General features: G+C 46.4%; 1 pseudogene; it reads right to left on the reverse strand.

The window, feature by feature from the left end:
• Positions 1 to 7,654: 7,654 nt before the first annotated feature.
• LOC118832634 lies at positions 7,655 to 8,024 on the reverse strand (annotated as a pseudogene).
• Between the last annotated feature and the right edge of the window lie 2,010 nt (positions 8,025 to 10,034).

Consider the following 10,034-nt stretch of genomic DNA (forward strand, 5'->3'; position numbering starts at 1 on the left):
AAAATACTGCAAGCAGCCAGAAGGAAACAATTCAAATACCAAGGAGCCACGATCAGGATTGCACAGGACTTATCAGTTCCTACAGTAAAGGATCTGAGGGCTTGGAATATTGATGGGGTTTAGACTGTGGAAACCATCTTGATCTCCACCCTGAATCTTCCCACTAGATCTGGTTTTTCATGCCCCAATAGCCTAGTCTAGGCTTCCATTGTCTAGTTACCTCTAGATTGCATTCTGGCCATTTCCCACCCTTGATCCTATCAAAAAATCTATATCCAAGTCTGTTACCCTAGCCCTCTATTGTCTGTCATCTCTAGGTAGCCTTCAGCTATTTCCCACCCTTAATCCCACTCCTGGAGTCTGACCTCACCCCAGTCACCCCAGTCCTCCCTAAACCCCTCCTACCATCACCCCAGCACCACCCCTAGATCCCTCCCACAGTCTTTCCATATATAAGATCTATCTTGCCTCCATGAAGATGCTCAGATTCAATGAATCTGGCCCACTTGTCAGACAAGTGAGATTTCTTAAGACTCTACCCAATATGGGGAATCTTTAATAAACTTTGTCTTTCTCTTTGGCTGAAAGAAGGCTTGAGTCAAATTCATTTGAGCAGGACTTGAGGGATTGGTATTTTGAGGTCTCAAACACCCCTAAACCTCAATATATAGTTTCCTAAACCTCATCATTTTGGTTCCCTGAGACCGGGAAAAACTGCTAATCTCAAGTTCTTCTCCAGCCAAGACTGGAAGGTATGTAAGCCTCCCCCTATCTCCTTCTGGCCCTACAGTTGGGGTCACTCTCCAAGTACCTTGGAGGTACTTTTTTGGGGGGGACCCTGACCTCTCAGATCCCAGTAGGTCAGACAGCTAGGAGGCTGTCTGGTACTCCCCCTGACACTCTCAGGTTGTTGGTCCAGTGGTTATGTTGGAGGCCATTGACCTGGACACATGTTCTGAAGCATGGAAGACAAGGACATGATGGGGTGCTTGTGCTTGGACCCCAATTCTAACATCACATTTCCCCTTAGCCTCTGCCTGGGTGCCTGTGCCTGTGGCAGAATTCCAATTTCAGAACATATCTAGTTCTCAAATGTATTCTTTCCCAGGCAGCCTCTCTAGCTAAAGGGCAGTGTACCCCAAAATTATCTCTGCTTCTTCCTCAGTAAGCAGCTATGCCCAATTATAGATTGATTCAGGATGCTGATAACTGACCATACACTGAGTCTAACATGTATCCTAGACATAGTCAAATGTATACTCCCTTACATTAATCTTGTCTAACAAGACACGTGATGGAATCCACCCAGATATTCCCAGTCAGCGGTGAACTTTTGGTGACTTCCTGATGTTTCACAGGCAAAACCACACCCCCAAGTAACCCCCCTTTGGGCTATTTCCCAGTGAACTCTGGGTAACATACCTGCTCAGTAGATACAAAAAGTACATGTTCCCTTTGTTACATTGCTGGTGGAGTTGTGAGATGATCCAGCCATTTTGGAGAGTAATTTGGAACTATGCCCAAAGGGCCATAGGAATGTTCATACCCTTTGACCCAGCAATACCACTTCTAGGGTTGTATCCCAAAGAAATCACACAAGAGGGAAAGGGACCCATATAGTCAAAGATATTTGTAGGGGCTCTCTTTGTGGTAGCCAAGAATTGGAAATCAAAGGGATGCCCATCAATTGGGGAATGGCTGAACAAGCTGTGGTATATGAAGGTGATGGAATACTATTGTGCCATAAGAAATGGGGATGATGCAGACTTCATAACAACCTGGAAAAACCTACACGACATAATGCTGAGTGAGCGGAGCAGAGCCAGGAGAACACTGTACACAACCACAGATATATGGATTCCATGAGGACCAACCCTGACAGACTTCGCTCTTCTCAGCAATGCAAGGTGCAAAGGCAACACCAGGGGACTCACAATGGAGAATGCTATCTTCATCCAGAGAAAGAACTGTGAAGTTTGAATGCAGATTGAGGCACACTACATGATCGCCTTTTTTCTTGTCTTTTGTTTTTGGGGTTTTTTTTTTGGTTCTGTTTCTTCTTTCTCATGATTCATTCCATTGGTCATAATTCTTCTCCACAACTTGACTAGTGTATAAATTAATTCAATGCGAAGTTATACATGGTAGTTATATGAGATTCCATGCCGTCTTGGGGAGGGAGGGGGGAGGCAGGGGAGAAAATCTGGAACTCAAAATTATGTAGAACCGTGTATGGTAAACTAAAAATAAAAAAAAAAGTACATGTTCCCTTAAGAACTGACGAACCCTCAATCACACCCTGACCACTCCCTAATCCCACCTCAACACACCTAATTGACAGGTTTCATCCCTAAATCTTGTACTTAAACTTTCCCTTGTAGCCCTGTATGGTTGCAGCTTCCTAAGAACTCTTGCCCCTTTATTTATGTAAGGTGAGAACTTGCCGGAGGCAGAGCCAAGATGGCCACATGAAAACAGAGTCTTACCAGAGCTCTCTCACAAGTTCTGTCAGATTCCTAAAAAAAAAAAAAAGTGAATTTGAGCAGATTTGAGAGAGTTAGAAACCGCGAGCGGGGCAAATTTCAAAGCCAGGAGAGTCTGAAAGCCCGAAGGAACGAATCTGTAGGCTTAGAGAGCGCTCGGCGTGCAGAGCTGCCCCAGACAGCACCAAAGTGGAAGTGGCCAAGAAAACCCACATGGGAGACAGGCTGGGAGAAAGCTGGGCGCCCGAAAAACGGCGGAGAATCCCAGGCCTCCAACACAGGACAGAAGTCTGTGGAAGCGACAAGAGGCAGCGCAATGCCACCAGCTGTGAGATATTAACTCCTGAGGCTTGCAGCCCAAAGGTATGAAACGTAGCTTCTTGAACTTCTGGGAAACATAATGTCCAGGTAAACGGCTCTTATCCCTCCCTTCCCCACCCACAGAATTTCTCAGAAAAAAAACACTGGAATAGAGGAGACAGAAGTGGGGCTTCAGTGGCCGAGTAATGGGAGTTCCTGAGTCCCAGAGGGACAGAGCCAGCAGGGGTCAACACCCGGAGCCCAGACGCACTCTTGCTCCCCCAGGGGAAGTGCCAGACACCAGCTCAAACAACAAAGAGCTGACACCGTTGCTGAAGAGCAACAGTGCTGGAGAGCAACCCTAGGCAAACAGACCTCAGGCAGCCAGACCCCTCCCCCACACCTCAGGAAACTGAAGGCTATAATTCACAAAGCCAATAACTAGACTCACAATCCTCAGAATAAGAAAGCTGGGACAGAGAGCACTAAGCCCCAAAAAAAGAAATTTATTGTAAAGCCAGGAAAAGGCTAACCAACATGAAGAACACAAAAAAACCAAGGGCCATTGATTCTTTTTATGGAAACAGGCATGATCAAAATACCAAATTGGAAGAGGATAGCAATAACACTATACCCACAGCTGATACCTCAAAAGGTAATGTGAACTGGTCTCAAGCCCAAAAAGCATTACTGGAAGAGCTAAAGGAGGATTTTAAAAACCAAATTAGGGAGGTAAAAGAAAAAATGGAAAAAAAAGAAAAAAAATCCACTGATGAAATCAAGTCTCTGAAGAATAAGATTGGCAAAATGGCTACGGAGATTCAGAATCTAAACAGAGAAAATGATACCCTGAGAGGTAAAATCAACCAATTGGAAAAGGAGTCTCAAAAGCAAAATGAAGACAGTAACTCAATAAAAATTAGAGGTGAGCAAGTGGAAGCTAATGACTCTATGAGGCATCAAGAAGTAGTAAAACAAAATGTAAAGAATGAAAAAATAGAAAAAATGTATTTACATAAGGCTTAATAAATCTTTACCTCCTTGACTTAAAGAATACTTGGGTCCCCGAATTCATTCCAGGCAGCCTTGCCTTGGGAATTTTGGCTTAGGATTTCTACATCCCTAGGTTCATTTCTCCCTCTACACCCCTACTTCTGGACTCCGCCAGGACACCCGAGAATGGGGAAGGGGAGGGGCGACCCAACAAGGTCTCTCGGCGGGGTCCCTCAACCATACCCAGGCCTGCTCAGGGCAGCCGACCAAGGGAATGGGAGGGAGAGGAGAGGCTGAGCAGCCCAGGGATAAAGTGGGGTACTGGGAGAGGGGGGTGTGAGGACTTCCGGCAGCAGCCCTAAGCGGCCCAATGAACTGAACCCGCACCTCCTTAGCTGGGCAGCGATTCGACAAAGCCTGCTCTGAAGTCACATCCGGAGGCGGGGCTTACCTCAGCAATGGAACACAAGCACTAACCATGGTGAGGTGGGGCTAACCAAAGGATGCTGGACAGGGAGGGCCCTGTGGCCTTAGGTGGGGAGTAGGGCTCACCCTCTGAGCCTTAGCTGGGCCAGAGAGGGTCAAGGCCCTGCTGCCCTGAGCCCTCAGGATACGACCTAGGGTCAGTGAGGCAGAGGAGAGGCCCTAATTTCTCTCCACCCCGAGAGGGTCCTGGGTGAGAAGGGGGTGGAAGACAGGCCCAGTGATGCAACATGCCCCGGAAACACATCCTGGTGACTCCAGCAGGTGCAGTATGGGAAGATGGGAGCACCTGTAAATTAGGATACGGAGGCGGAGCTCCAGAGCTCCAGAGCGGCTGCGCCTCAATCTGTCCGCCCCCAGGAGGCAGGTCCAGGATGACAGAAGGGCGTGGGCGGGGCGGGGCCAGGCCCCCCCAGAGGGAGAGGGGGGAGGGGCCAAGGAGTCCACAACAGGAACCTCATGGTAGGTAGACTGCCCCTTGTCTTTGTAAACACCTTCATCAGTAAAAGACAGGGAGGAAAGCGCAGGAATAACCGTGGCAGGCAGGCGGCCACAAAACGGTACTGGGAAAGAAGCCGTTGGAAAAAATGAGACATTCTCATAATCAGCATAGAGTCCAAGGTGAAATGGTGAAAGTGGGAGGCTGCTTCAAAAAAGAAAACCTAGTTGAATAACTGCGTCATTGGCTGATTTGGTCATGTTTTAAGCAGGAAAATCATACGCCAGAATCACCAATGAAAGAGGACAAAATGGAGGTAAGGATTAGAAACAAGTTTGTCCAAGTATATGCCAAGGGAGCAGGTAAAGGGTTAAATATCTGCAAAAATATAAAACACCAGATGAAGAGAACAAAAATAAGGAATTAAAATAGCCCGATCATACTAAAAGAAATGGCATAAGTGACAAATGAACTCCTTAATGCAGGGAAGCCAAGGAATAGATGCATTTACAAATGAATTCTGATCCAAATTTCTTGTGGAAAGTGAGATTCCAACAGGGACCTGAAAGAAGTCAGGGAAGCCAGGAGGAAGAGCATTGCAGGGAGGGAGGACAGCCCATGAAAATGGCCAGTTGGGAGATGGAGTGTCTTGGGCAAAGACCTGCAAGGAGGAGGGTGTCACTGGATCACAGACTATCTGGAGGGAGAGCATAGGGTGTAGGAAGAATGCTGAGATGGGGGTTAGGTTGTGATGGGCCTTGAATGCCAAGCAGAGGATTCTATATTTGAACCCTGAGGTGATGGGGAGCCACTGGAACATCTTGAGTGGCCGTGGTGGTGACTTCGTCAGACCCGTGTGTTAGGAAGATGTTTCAACAATCCAGCTAGCAGCTGCTGTGAGGGTTTCAAGCCAACAACAACCAGCTCACAGAACACTGCAAGCCCAGGTCCTTTTCATCTGCTTTATTAAGGAAAGCAATGTTAAGGTGTTAACAATCTCAGTTTAATCCAGCATACAAATAACATCCACCTAGTTCAGGGGGAAAAGCCAGCACCCTGAATTACAGAGCAAATACAATTCGTATTTATCAACATCTGGGTGTACAGGCGGGGAGCTCATTAGAACAGCTGGCCCAGCGTCATAGGCCACTCCTGCTTTGGCTCAGAGCTCATAGGGAGAACACTAACCTTTGTGCTTATATCCTGTTCAGGGCCAGAGGGCCCCAACCTTACCCAGGCTGGGGGTAGAAAAATTCCCCACCCCCGATGTCACATCAAACACAAATCAATGGCTCCCAATTGTCTCAGTGCTGAGAAATACAAAAACATCCCACTTTATATGCACCATTCAAACAAAAGCCAGAATCATTAAAGGTCAACAGCAAAAAGTCCCACATTAATTACTAGTACAGAAGATCACTTTGGCAGCACAGGGGAGGATGGACTACAGTGGGCAGAGACAGACATGTGGCAGGAAGACCAAGCAGCAGCTATTGTATAGTCCAGGCATGAGGTGAAGGGGGATGTCTGCCCTGAGGCTTGTCCACAAAAATCACCTGCAGTTTCTTGAGAGGTATATAGGGCAGGTCATTGTCAAACGGACTAGACAGAGGTCAGGAATCAGAATAATGGGTGGATCTTGCAAAAAGAGAGATTTAGACTTGATGTCAGAAACACCCACCCCAGACTGATTAGAACAATCCCAAAGGACATTGAAGCCTGGGCTGCCTCTTGTCCCTCCCTCAGGTTGCTTTGTTTCTTCAGCTAGTCTGGCTTGCCTGCCCTGTGAGTGGCAAGGCGTTGGCAGTTTAGTGGCAATGGCTGGCCCGTGCTCTGCAGGAGTTGCTTCCCCAACTGATGGTTGTGAGAGATGGGCAGGAAGCAGGCTGGCTGTTCTGGAGAATGCTGCCACTCCAAGGCCTCTTTTGTGTTTTTGTGTGTATTGGCAATATTTGGTCAGCTGCTGGTAGTGAGGTGGAAGGTGGGCCCTGTATTTCCAATGATTTCTTCCCTCCATGATGTTGTGGGAGCTGAGCTGGTGACTTGGAGAGACTGTTTTTCCAAGGCTCTGGGGTTTGGGGCATGAGTCTGTCTCCATCTGGGTCTGTGGAGAGATGCTGGTGGTGATGTGTTGACTTGTCTGGCACATGCTGCCTCCCATCTCTCCCTCAATTGCCTTGGAAAGGCTATTGGCACCACTGTCTAAAACAGTTAACAGACCTCCTCAAGCAGAGCTCGTCCTGGAGGAAAATGACCACACGCTATTCCTGTGATCTGCAAAAGAGTCTGGGGGAGAGTTCCCATGGTAATTCCATCTTCTCAAGTTCTCATCCCAATTGCATTATTATGATGTTTTTGACATTGCCCTTAGACATTTTCCAGAGAAAATTTGGTGGAGGCTATTGATTCCTTAACAGCCTCAAACCCATCATCTATTCAAGGAGGGCTCTTTACTGCCAGCCACCAATGAATTAGCATTTGTTAAGCACTTAGTGTTCTCAACAGACTGTCCTCAATCAGGACTGAAGCCATGATCATTTCCCTCAGGTTGAAGTCAATCATTCTCTAACCAATTTTCCAACTGAAGATAGATTTTGAATACCATTAGGCTTATTTCTTGTAGCAAAGCACTTGGTGCTGATTCTATTCCGAGTGAGATTTACAAGGTGGCAAGTGTTAAACCTCAAAGTTTGGTTAAAGGAGGCAAACAAGCTAGGTGATAGAAAAAATTCATATTGCTTATTTCTTTATTCATTCCCTTTAAACTTAGCAGATACATGCATGCACCGAGTCAGACCTGAATCTGACTGCCTGAACAAAGGAATGAGAAAACTTATATACATTATATACATTGTTTTTAGCAGATTCAGCAAGCCTGTGTTACCTCACTTTTTTTTTTAACACCAAAATTTTTTATTGTATTAGGTCACTATAGGGGGTGTGGGGCCTTAGGCCCTTACTGCACAGCTTGCTCACTGGTGCCACTTCCAGAGTCTTGAGGCTTCATGACATCTGGCAGTTCTGGAGGGCTGGAGAAAGACTCGATGCCCAAGGTTTCAAATACATCATCGGCTCGAAAGGCTAGCCCCACAGTGGCTGGTGCTTGAGGCCTGGCTGTCTGACTTGTGAAGCCATACTCGCCCAGGGTCTTACTGTCATCCTTGTAGAGCCGCTGCTCATCCGGGGCCTCTTGAGGATGCCTTCCACGATGCGCTTCAGCTCAAACACTGTGCTCGACTCCTTCGCGTCTGTGAAGATTGTGGTCTTGTGGCGCCGATCATCAGGAACACGTCCATCTCGGCGTCTAGCTTCCCTCCCCCCCAATCAACTGCCCGGCGCAATCTCCGTTACCTCACTTTTATGATCCGCACCCTCTCCCCAACTACCTTCTCTTAGTACTCAGGAGGATGTGTGTAAGAGTGAGTGGTAGGTTCTGGGAGTATCTATACCTTTGTTTATGCCTGTGTTGTATATGTAGGTAGGATCATCTCTCTCTCTCGCGCTCTCTCTCTCTCTCTCTCTCTCTCTCTCTCTTTGTGTGTGTGTATGTCTATGTGTACGTGAGTGTGTGTGTGTGTGTGTGTGTGTGTGAGAGAGAGAGAGAGAGAGAGAGAGAGAGAGAGGGTCTATGTGGATATATGGGTATAGGTGTTCAGGGGGTGAATCTCTGTGTGCCTGCTACTCCTGTCTGGGGCTTCCTGCCTGCCCAGGCCTTTGTGTAGGCTGAGAGAAAGGTTTGGGAGTTGTCAGGTGGGGTGGGTTTGGTGGAGGCCAGCAGGGAGAAGCCTTTGGGGACACTCCTTCCCCTCCTTGAGTGGAAGTTTCCATCTTTTCTCCTGCCCTTGCTCCCATTCTTGTCTTGGCTTTGAGGTTGGGGAGAGAGAAGAAGGAATCTAGAAAGTCTTCCTCTCCCCTTCTCCCTATCATCTAGTTCTTTTGGCATCATTTAATTTAATAGCATATTTATTTTTTGTTCTGGTGTCAACCAACACCAGGCAAAAGGGGTGTTTCCAGATACCTTGTTGTGGTACAGAAAGTGGGGCCTGTCCCTGAACCTGTGAGTCTCTGTGATTTACAAACTGAAAGAAAAAGAGTTGTTTCAATGTGCACGTCTGTCATTGTGAGGGATTGGAGCATTTTGTCATAGGGCTATTGGAAGCTTGGATTTCTTCCTTTGAAATCTTCCTGTTCATATCCTTTGACCTATTGGAGAATGGCACTTAATCTTAGAAACTGGAATCAGTTCCTTCTATGTCTTGCATAAGCAACAGTCCTTAGAGAACTTTACTGCAAAGATGTTTTCCCTCACTTAACTGTTACCCTTCTCATTTTAACTTCATTCGATCTGTTTGTGCAAAAACATTTCAACTTTCAAGAAGCAGAATCATCCATTTTATTTTCTGTGATTCTCTCTGTTCCTTGTTCTGTCATAGCCTCTTCCCCTGTCCATCGATGTGAAAAGTGATTTCGTCCTTGAAGGGTTTAATTTGCTTATGATCCCCTTTTATATGTAATTGGTGTATCCCTGTGTAGTTTAATTTGATAGGTGGTATGACATGTTGATGACCTATCAAATTTCTGGCAAACGCCTTTTTCCCTTATTCCATCTGTTTCTTTTTTTATCAGTACGTCCTTGCCACCCCCTCCCCCAACTGCTATCCTTGGATTTATTAAACGCTTTTATTTGTTTCCTTCTATACATTGCATACCTAATCTTTTCCATTGATCTCCCTTTCAATTTTGAACAAGTTGAAATTGTTTTCTGTGCAGCTAGATATTCTATGGGGCCTGAAGTCAGGAAGAATCATCTTCTTGTATTAAAAATCTGGCCTCAGTCACTTAGTAGCTGTGTGACCTTCAGCATGTCCCTTCACCCTGTTTGCCTCAGTTCCTCAGCTGTCAAATGGGCTGCAGAAGAAAGTGGCAAACCACTCCAGTATCTTTGCCAAGAAATCCCCTAATGGGGTGAAGAAAAGTCAGACAGGACTGTTTCAACAATCCGGTTATCAGCTTCTGTCGGGGTGTAAGATCCACCAACAACTAGCACCCAGAAAGCTGCCAACATGCTGCAAAAGCACAGGTTCTTTTGATCTGCTTTAGTAAGGAAAGCAACGTTAAGGGGTTGACAAGCTTACTTTAATTCAGCATACAAATATCATTCACCTAGTTCAGGGGAAAAAACCAGCACCCTGAACTTCAGAGCAAAATACAAACAAAGTACAAACATCGACAGACAGACCTTGTCTGATTCAAATTCCAATACATAGTTACCAGAGTTTAACAAAGTCTCAGCATCTGGGTTTACAAGCTGGAGGGCTTCTTAGGTACAGCTGCCC

The sequence above is a fragment of the Trichosurus vulpecula genome, chromosome X (assembly GCF_011100635.1).
Source record: "Trichosurus vulpecula isolate mTriVul1 chromosome X, mTriVul1.pri, whole genome shotgun sequence".
NCBI lineage: Eukaryota > Metazoa > Chordata > Mammalia > Diprotodontia > Phalangeridae > Trichosurus > Trichosurus vulpecula.